General features: G+C 43.0%; 1 protein-coding gene across 2 annotated transcripts in view; it reads right to left on the reverse strand.

Annotated features, from left to right (window-relative positions):
* met (MET proto-oncogene, receptor tyrosine kinase) overlaps positions 1–10,174 on the reverse strand; it is a 147,153-nt gene that overhangs the window by 66,867 nt on the left and 70,112 nt on the right. The gene's annotated exons all lie outside the window — the stretch shown is intronic.

The following is a 10,174-nucleotide window of genomic DNA, read 5'->3' on the forward strand; positions in this document are numbered from 1 at the left end:
CGATGAACATGATTAACATGATGAACATGATAAACATGATGAACATGATAAACACGATGAACATGAAAAACACGATGAATATGATAAACATGATGAACATAATTAACACGATGAACATAATGAACTCGATGAACATTAGAAACACGATGAACATGATAAACATAATGAACATGATAAACCCGATGGACACCATGAACATAATGAACACGATGAACATGATGAACATTAGAAACATGATGAACACGATGAACATGATGAACACAATGAATATGATGAACATGAAAAACACGATGAACATGATGAACATGATGAACATAATGAACACAATGAACATTGGAAACACGATGAACATGATAAACATGATGAACACGATGAACAATAGAAACACGATGAACACGATGAACATGATAAACATGAACATAATGAACGCGATGAACATTAAAAACACGATGAACATAAACACAAACATGAGAAACACGATGAACATGATGAACATGATAAACACAATGAACATGATTAACATGATGAACATGATAAACATGATGAACATGATAAACACGATGAACATGAAAAACATGACGAACATGATAAACATGATGAACATAATTAACACGATAAACCCGATGGACACGATGAACATAATGAACACGATGAACATTAAGAACAGTAGAAACACGATGAACATGATGAACATGAAAAACACGATGAACATGATAAACATGATGAACATAATGAACACAATGAACATAATGAACACAATGAACACGATGAACATGATAAACATGAACATAATGAACTCGATGAACATTAGAAACACGATGAACACGATTAACATAATGAACACGATAAACCCGATGGCCACGATGAACATAATGAACACGATGAACATGATGAACATTAGAAACACGATGAACATGACGAACATGAAAAACACGATGAACATGATAAACATAATGAACACAATGAACATTGGTAACACGATGAACATGATAAACATGAACATAACGAACGCGCTGAACAATAGAAACACGATGAACATGATGAACATTAGAAACACGATGAACATGATGAACACAAACATGAGAAACACGATGAACATGATAAACACGATGAACATGAAAAACACGATGAACATGATAAACATGATGAACATAATGAACACGATGAACATTAGAAACACGATGAACATTAGAAACATGATAAACATGATTAACACGATGAACATGATAAACATGATAATCACAATGAACACGATGAACATGATAAACATGATGAACACGATGAACATGATTAACATAATGAACATAATGAACAGGATGAACACAATGAAGGACCAGCAGCACCTACACAAACCAGCTTCTATTTGTCAAGACTTGGTCTGTGGCGTGGTTTGCTCTCCCGTGGTGCAAATGAATTGGACCATACGTGGCGTGCAGGTGAGGACATGTTTAATCTTTTAACTCAAACAAAAAAGGTACAAACAAAAGGCGCGCACAAATGCGGAAGTAGAAAACTAGACTATGAAACAAAAGACATGCACGTGGGCACAAAAACTATGAACAATAAACACAAACTTACTTGACATAGAACATGGCATGAAGACGCGATCATAAAGAGGGCAGAGAATAAATGTGCAGAGAAGGTGTGATGTCGCCAGGACGAACAACAGAAACAGAAAAGCTTATATAGTGACATGATAAGTGAAAACAGGTGCGTGACTAACCGTGAACAGGTGCGTGACATGACAATGTGAAAACTAATGAGTTGCTATGGAAACAAACAAAACAAGGAAGTGAAACCAGGAACTAAGGAAGTGTCCAAAAAACAAAACAGCACATGGCCAAACAAAAACATGAACACAGACATGACACTATTATCTATGTGGGACTTATTTTTGTCATTATCTTCAACTTTTTGTTTTAATAGCCTTCAAAGAAAAATAAATCAGAAGCTTGCTACTAAAACAATACGGTAAAATGTTATTGGCGAAAGTTCGACCCTGGAACAGATTCAATCAATCAAAGTTTATTTATACAGCCTTAATCACAAATGTCTCAAAGGGCTGCACGAGCCACGACATCCTAAGACCAGATCCCACATCAGGGCAAGAACAAGGTCAACCCAATGGGAACAACAAGAAACCTTGGAAGGGAGCGCAGATGTACGCCCTGCATCCTGTCAGTAAGGAAGGAGTTAAACCAAGAAAAGGTTCAGTCTGACATACCAATACGTGTTTTGCTAGGTGCTAATAGAATGTTATGATCGACGGTTTCGAAAGCAAGTAGCAGCAACATGGATGACGCATCAGCATCCATAGTTAGCAATACATCATTACTCATTTTTTAGAGGGCTGTCTCCGTAGAATGATTTGCCCTGAAACCGGACTGAAAGGGTTCACAGAGATTGTTAGACGCGAAGTGTTCATTTAGCTGCTGTGCAACAGTTTTTTTCAAGGATTTCAGAGATAAAGGAGAGGTGCTACACCGCTCCTTGGTAAGTTTCCCAGGATGTGGGTCAAGTAAACATGTTGTTTGTTTTGTCCCATTTACAAGTCGCAGGAGTTCCTCTAATGTTATTTCTTCAAAATTATTTTGGAGGGCAATATCCGCCGTACATACATTCGTATCGGTGTTAATAGAACTCAGTTGGAGCCGTGACGCGTTGTCTTTAATCTCCTTTCTAATGATTACATTTTCTTATTAAAAAAATTCATAAAGTCATCCGCCGAGTGGCTCGGTTGGTGGAGCGGCCGTGCCAGCAACCTGAGGATTACCGGTTCGATCCCTAGCTTCCGCCATCCTAGTCACGTCCGTTGTGTCCTTGAGCAAGACACTTCACTTTCGCTCCTGATGGGTCGTGGTTAGGGCCTTGCATGGCAGCTCCAGCCATCACTGTGTGAATGTGGAAATTGTGTCAAAGCTCTTTGAGTACCTTGAAGGTAGAAAAGCTATACAAGTACAACCATTAATTTAACTATGGCTGGTTTACTAAGCTGTATGTTCCGGGTGATAAAGTCCCCTACGACTAAGTAAGTAAGTACATGATATTTATAAAGTGCTTTTCACAGATAAAATCACAAAGCGCTGTACAAAACATAGGTGAAGTAAAACAACAATTCAAATAAAACAACAGGGGCAACATCATAAAAAGGATACAAAGTGGACACAAATGTACAGTTAAAAGGTGCATTAACTAAAAGCTTTACTAAAAAGAGAAGTTTTCCAAATGTTTCTTAAAAGTTCAACACAGTCAAGATCACGGAGGGACCGGTGCAAATTGTTCCAGAGTCTGGGAGATATAGCCTGGAATGCCAGGTCTCCACAGGTTTTAAAACAAGTTTTTGGGATCTTTAGAAGACCCTGGCCTGAAGACCGGAGGCTGCGCCCTGAAGAGTAGGGGCATAGCAAGTCAGTGATGTACTGAGGGGCCCCACCATGCAACGCACGGAATGTCAGGACTAAAATCTTAAACTCAATGCGGAATTTAACTGGAGGCCAATGAAGACTTGATAAAACAGGGGTGATGTGGGCTGTTCTGGGTGCACCGGTCAAAAGTCTGGCAGCCGCATTTTGTACAGTCTGAAGTCTCTTTAGCGTTGACTTGTTGAAAAGAGATTTGCAATAGTCAATGCAAGACGAAATGAACGCGTGAATGATTATTTCGAGATCCAACTTTGACAACAAATTTTAAAAATATTTCCGAGATGACAAAAACAGTTTTTGGTCAGTTGACGACAGAGACCCTCCAAAGACATGGACTGATCCAACACAACCCCAAGGTTTCTGAGGCTGCTTTTGACAGATGTACCCAGAGCACCAAGGGAGTTCTTGATCAAGGGGATCTTTTTATCGGCAGCAATTATCAGAGTTTCCGTTTTGTTAGAATTTATCTGGAGGAAATTTGAGGACAACCAGTTTTTAACACAGGATACGCACTCCAAGAACTTAGATAACAAGTGTAACTCTGAATCATTGAAGGAGCATAACAGTTGAATATCATCTGCATAGAAGTGATAAGAAACCTTTTAAAAACTACTGATCAACCTCCCAAGCGGCATCAGATACACCAAAAATAAAACAGGTGTGTTGTCCGGTAGACTGGGATGTAGGACTAGCCATCAATCCATCCATTTGCTAAGCAGCATTAGCAGAGAAGCCCAGACTTCCCTCTCCCCAGCCACTTCGTCCAGCTCCTCCCGGGGGATCCCGAGGCGTTCCAAGGCCAGCCGGGAGACATAGTCTTCCCAACGTGTCCTGGGTCCTCCCATGGCCTCCTGCCGGTCGGATGTGCCCCAAACACCTCCCTAGGGAGGCGTTCGGGTGGCATCCTGAGCTTTACTCTGAGTTCCTCCCGGATGACAGAGCTCCTCACCCCATCTCTAAGGGAGAGACCCGGCACCCGGCGGAGGAAACTCATTTCGGCCGCTTGTACCTGTGATCTTGTCCTTTCGGTCATAACCCAAAGCTCATGACCATAGGTGAGAATGGACTAGCTAAAGGGCTAAATCTACTATGGGTCTAAACCAGCTCACTTAGGGCTGCTACAAACGCTAGCAAACGGCCCTCTAGCAGAGCCATGAGGAGCAGGAGGCCATACTCTCGTTTCTTTCACCGAGTCCAGCTTATCTTAGATTAATTCTACATGACTTCAAGCATCCATCATTCAAAAGCAACAAGGGTTCTTCCGTGCTCTTCAGTACACTTTTTAACTGCTTTGACCTGCGCCAACTCGGCATTTAGAGGCTTAAAGCTGGAGCCTATCCCAGCGGACTTCTGGCGCAGAAAGGTAAATCAGTAGGAGTCTTGTTATTGTTTGATCGTTGGCGAGGCGAGAAGAGAGCGTGTTTTTAAGGGCGCCGTGATATCGGCTTTCATTCGTGTGGGCGGTATCGCAGCTAAGCCCCCTCAGCTCGTCTTTCATCAGGCGACGCTCGTAATGGAGCCGTGGTCTTGATAGTGCCCCCCCCCCCCCCCCCCCCCCGCGGGCCGAGCGCAGCCACTCGGAGCGAAGGATCCTGGGAACACTTTCATGCTAACTTACATTCCAGCAGGGCAACTTGTGTTGTTGTTGTTGCACGTGTGTGTGTGTGTGTGTGTGTGTTTTGGCAATGCTTACTTAATGGGGATATCGCTCTGTTTACACAGTCACCTTTAGGGGACCTCTGACGGTATGGGGACAAAAAAACAGGTCCCCTAAAGGGAAACCTTTTTAAATGATAGTCAGATCCATTCTGAAGATGCCTAAGTGATTTTTAAGCTTTGGCCCATAAACATGTAGGGTTAGGGTTAGGGCAGTGGTTCTTAACCTGGGTTCGATCGAACCCAAGGGGTTCCGGTGAGTCGGCCTCAGGGGTTCGGCAGAGCCTCCGCCGTTGAGGTCAAGATCAATCAATCAATCACTGTTGATTTATATAGCCCTAAATCACAAGTGTCTCAAAGGGCTGCACAAGCCACGACGGCATCCTCGGTTCAGAGCCCACAAAAGGGCAAGGAAAAACTCACAACCAGTGGGATGTCAATGAGAATGACTATGAGAAACCTTGGAGAGGACCGCAGATGTGGTCTGCGGTCTTTGTTTTGAATTTGACAAAAAATAATAAAACATTTCACGAAAGAAGGGTTCGGTGAATGCGCATATGAAACTGGTAGGGTTCGGTACCTCCAACAACGTTACGAACCACTGGGTTAGGGTTAACCCTAACACGTACAAATTTGTGTTAATTATGCAAAATGATTTAAATGTGTTCCCCATGAACCATATTAACTCTTTTTCCCCAGGGTCCCCAGTAAGAATGATCAGCACATTACTTCATCAATCAGAGATTTAAAGACGTGTACGAGCTAACTGGGCAGTGGCCATTTTACACCATTTTTTTTGATGCCTCCACAACCTGTAGAAAGGGTGTGTGGAGAGGCGGGGCCGGCAGTCCGACAGTGAGGCAGGGCGCACCGGAGCCCGCTCCAAGATGGCGGCGAGGAGGCGCGGACGGCGAGCGAGCAGTGAGGTGGGGTGCGCCGGGTTCGACGCCGCAAACAAGATCAGGTGCGTGGATCGCGCACCTGGGCACAATTGAGTACTCCCCTCTCAGTGTGTAAAAGGGCGGCAGCCGAAAACGACGGGGCAGAAGGAGTTGGAGAGCGAACAGCAACACATGCAGCGCGGAAGAGAGCGAGAGGCAGACGCAGACGATGCGGAAGGCTGAAAAGGGAACCCGCAAGAGACTTTTTCTTATTGGAGAATAAAGAAGTCTACACCTACTCGCAGAATGTCTGTGCTTGGTGGTCCTTGGAACCCACACGACGGCTTGAGACCGTCCCAGGGTGGTCCCCACAAGTGATGATCAAAAACTTGGTCCCCATTCCAAATGATAACCAGTATGTGTGTGTGTGTGTGTTTGTTTGTGTGTGTGTGTGTGTGTGTGTGTGTGTGTGTGTGTGTGTGTGTGTGTGTGTGTGTGTGTGTGTGTGTGTGTAGTCCATTTGTGTTAATCATTAATGTTTGGTTGACATCATCGCCCACCTTCATCTTCTTTAATAGTAAAGCCATATCTCGCTGACCTCTGACCCAAGGCTTCAGCCCGCAGGTCAAAGGTCATCAAGTCATTATTTTGGGCCGCTTCGGCTTTGAAGACGGACAGGGGGGGGGGCTCATAAAAAGGCGGGCGTAGGAGGAAGCCGGTGAGCGTGCGGACGCTTCAGCGCCTTCAGGGATTCAGACACCGTGACTCTGAGGCGGCACGTTGATCAAATGGCCTTTTTCGCTCCCAGATCTATGGTTATCGTCACAATTTCATATTTGACACAAACACTGCACTTCCTCCTCGCCAACCAGGGCGAGTTAGCTGCGCTGCTCTGGTACCATCCTCTGATCACCAATCGGTACCCATCATCCTCTTCATTGACCTGCTCATCTTTAATGTTTAAGTACACAAATGAACAATCAACTTTTCTATTACTGACATAACTTGGTACTTGACACGTGCTAGCTGTTAGCATGCTAACTCTTACGGAGCCAATTTTGCAGCCATACAACTCATATACAGTAAAACGTTGTATTTGACACATGTTAACTGGCATAGTGCTAACGTTAGCATGCTAACTTTTTAAAATAAAATTTTCAGTTGTGCACCTCCGAGTTATCAAACTTGGTACTTCAGTCCTGCTAGATGTTAGCACGCAAAGCTCGGATTTAACCACGGCAACCGCGGCAAATAACGTGACCGCCCTCGTCACTTGCCGTAATGCTATAAAAAATTGATACGAACATGCCGTGACCGCCCTTGACTTTTTACTTGTTAATGGACGAGGGATGTAACGGTAAACTGTATAATGATAATTCGTGTTAAAATTCCAGACAGTTAGTAATACCATCTATTTTTTTTTTTTTTACAGAAAACCCGTCATTTATTAATGCATTTTAGGCAACAGGAAGTCAGGCGCATGCGCACTAGCGTCGTTTGGCTTGATAATCATGGTGGACTAACTACACGGACTTTGCTCCGGAGATTACCCCTCGGAGTAAACGGAGCCAAGCGCTTGGTTTAACGTCATTTTCCCTCGCTTCCCGGCACTGCTGTGTTTAGATGGAGACAGGTGTGGACAATATTGGAGACAGACACACTTGTCCCCACAATAAAAGTATACAGCGAAGGAGAAAACTATTTCATGTTGCTTTTATTGTCTCAAAACAGCGTCCATCAGCTGCCGATGTCCATCATGTACATAGTGTTCCCGCCCAACCCCCCCCCCCCCCCCCCCTCATTTTTTTGTATATATTGTGCCTTGGCCTCAAAAAAGGTTGAAAAACACTGCTCTAAGTTACATTTAAACCAGTGTGGGTGGCAATGGGAGCAGGTAGGTGAAGTGTCTTGCCCAAGGATGGCAGAAGCGGGGATCGAACCCAGAACCCTCAAGTTGCCGGCACGGCCGCTCTACCAACCGAGCTATGCCACCCCACGGGGTTGTACGGGGGCCTTTTTGAGGCCTTTAAAATCCCTGAAAAGTCAGCAGGTCTGAGGTTTTGTCTTTATTGGAGTGTTTTCATCCAGTAGGTGAAAGGTTACGAATAGAGATGTCCGATAATATCGGACTGCCGATATTATCGGCCGATAAATGCTTTAAAATGTAATATCGGAAATTATCGGTATCGGTTTCAAAAAGTAAAATGTATGACTTTTTAAAACGCCGCTGTACGGAGTGGTACGCGGACGTAGGGAGAAGTACAGAGCGCCAATAAACCTTAAAGGCACTGCCTTTGCGTCCAATCACACAACATCTACGGCTTTTCACACACACAAGTGAATGCCAGCCATACTTGGTCAACAGCCATACAGGTCACACCGAGGGTAGCCGTATAAACAACTTTAACACTGTTACAAATATGCGCCACACTGTGAACCCACACCAAACAAGAATGACAAACACATTTCGGGAGAACATCCGCACCGTAACACAACATAAACACATCAGAACAAATACCCAGAACCCCTTGCAGCACTAACTCTTCCGGGACGCTACAATATACACCCCCCCAAATAATAAATAATAAAATAATAACATTTGTGTCCCAGTCTAACATGAGGATTGTGAATGATAGGCACAAAAAAAGAGCAGTTCCCCCTTAAAGTGTTAGGTTATTTATTGACACATTCTAATAAAAATAGACTTTGGTAATGGCAAAAAAATATATTAATTGACCAAATAGTTCTTATACAGAAACTATAAGGCTAAATTAATTACTGCAGTTATTGATGAAGCCCATTAAGCCATACAATATGATTTATTTTGGAAAACCTTGTTACATTGTTTAATGCATCCAGCGGGGCATCACAACAAAATTAGTAGGGATGTCCGATAATGGCTTTTTTGCTGATATCCGATATTGTCCAACTCTTAATAACAGATACCGATATCAACCGATACCGATTAACACATTATTATGCCTAATTTGGACAACCAGGTATGGTGAAGATAAGGTCCTTTTTTAAAAAATTGATCAAATAAGATAAATAAATTAAAAACATTTTCTTGAATAAAAAAGAAAGTAAAACAATATAAAAACAGTTACATAGAAACTAGTAATGAATGAAAATGAGTAAAATTAACTGTTAAAGGTTAGTACTATTAGTGGAGCAGCAGCACGCACAATCATGTGTGCTTACGGACTGTATCCCTTGCAGACTGTATTGATCTATATTGATATATAATGTAGAAACCAGAACTATTCTCCCCTCTCCCCTCAGGCAGGAGACTACGGTCCATCCAGACCCACACCTCCCGCCACCTGAACAGTTTTTTCCCCTCGGCCATCAGGCACATGAACAATAACTCCTAACAGTAGCTCCTTTGAATTCCTTCTAAGTCTATAACAAGATCTGATAGCTCAGTTACAGCTCTTGTTATTACCAAATCTGTGTTATGTGTTTTTTATGTTGCACGATTGCACCAAGAAAAATTCCTAGTTTGTGAATCCGTCCTCAAACAATGGCAATAAAACTATTCTGATTCTGATTCTGATTAATAACAGAAAGAAACAACCCTTTTGTGTGAATGAGTGTGAATGGGGGAGGGAGGTTTTTTGGGTTGGTGCACTAATTGTGAGTGTATCTTGTGTTTTTTATGTTGATTTAATTTAAAAAAATAAAATAAAATAAAAATAAAAAAAATAACGATACCGATAATAAAAAAACTGATACCGATAATTTCTGATTTTACATTTTAAAGCATTTATCGGCCGATAATATGGGCAGGCCGATATTATCGGACATCTCTAAAAACTAGGCATAATAATGTGTTAATTCCACGACTGTATATATCGGTATCGGTTGATATCGGAATCGGTAATTAATTAAGAGTTGGACAATATCGGCAAAAAAGCCATTATCGGACATCTCTAGTTACAAATGTGTTTTTGACCGTAAGCGGTGAAAGCCACCTGGCCAGTGAACACCATGCGACACTAATGGAGGAAAAAAAGCCGACATTAAAGCAGAAATCTCACATTTCTGTCACCTTCCTCCAAGGTGACGTTCAGTCGGGTAGCGGGTGGTGAAGCGGCGGCGTCACCGCGGGGCGCCCATGTGCGACACCCAACACCTCCATTGTGAGGAACACAACAGCGAGGGCATCAGCTTTCACTTTCACGGGGCTCCCCGGGCCCCCCGGCCCCTGCACTG

Source organism: Entelurus aequoreus, linkage group LG03, assembly GCF_033978785.1.
Source record: "Entelurus aequoreus isolate RoL-2023_Sb linkage group LG03, RoL_Eaeq_v1.1, whole genome shotgun sequence".
In the NCBI taxonomy this organism is placed as follows: domain Eukaryota; kingdom Metazoa; phylum Chordata; class Actinopteri; order Syngnathiformes; family Syngnathidae; genus Entelurus; species Entelurus aequoreus.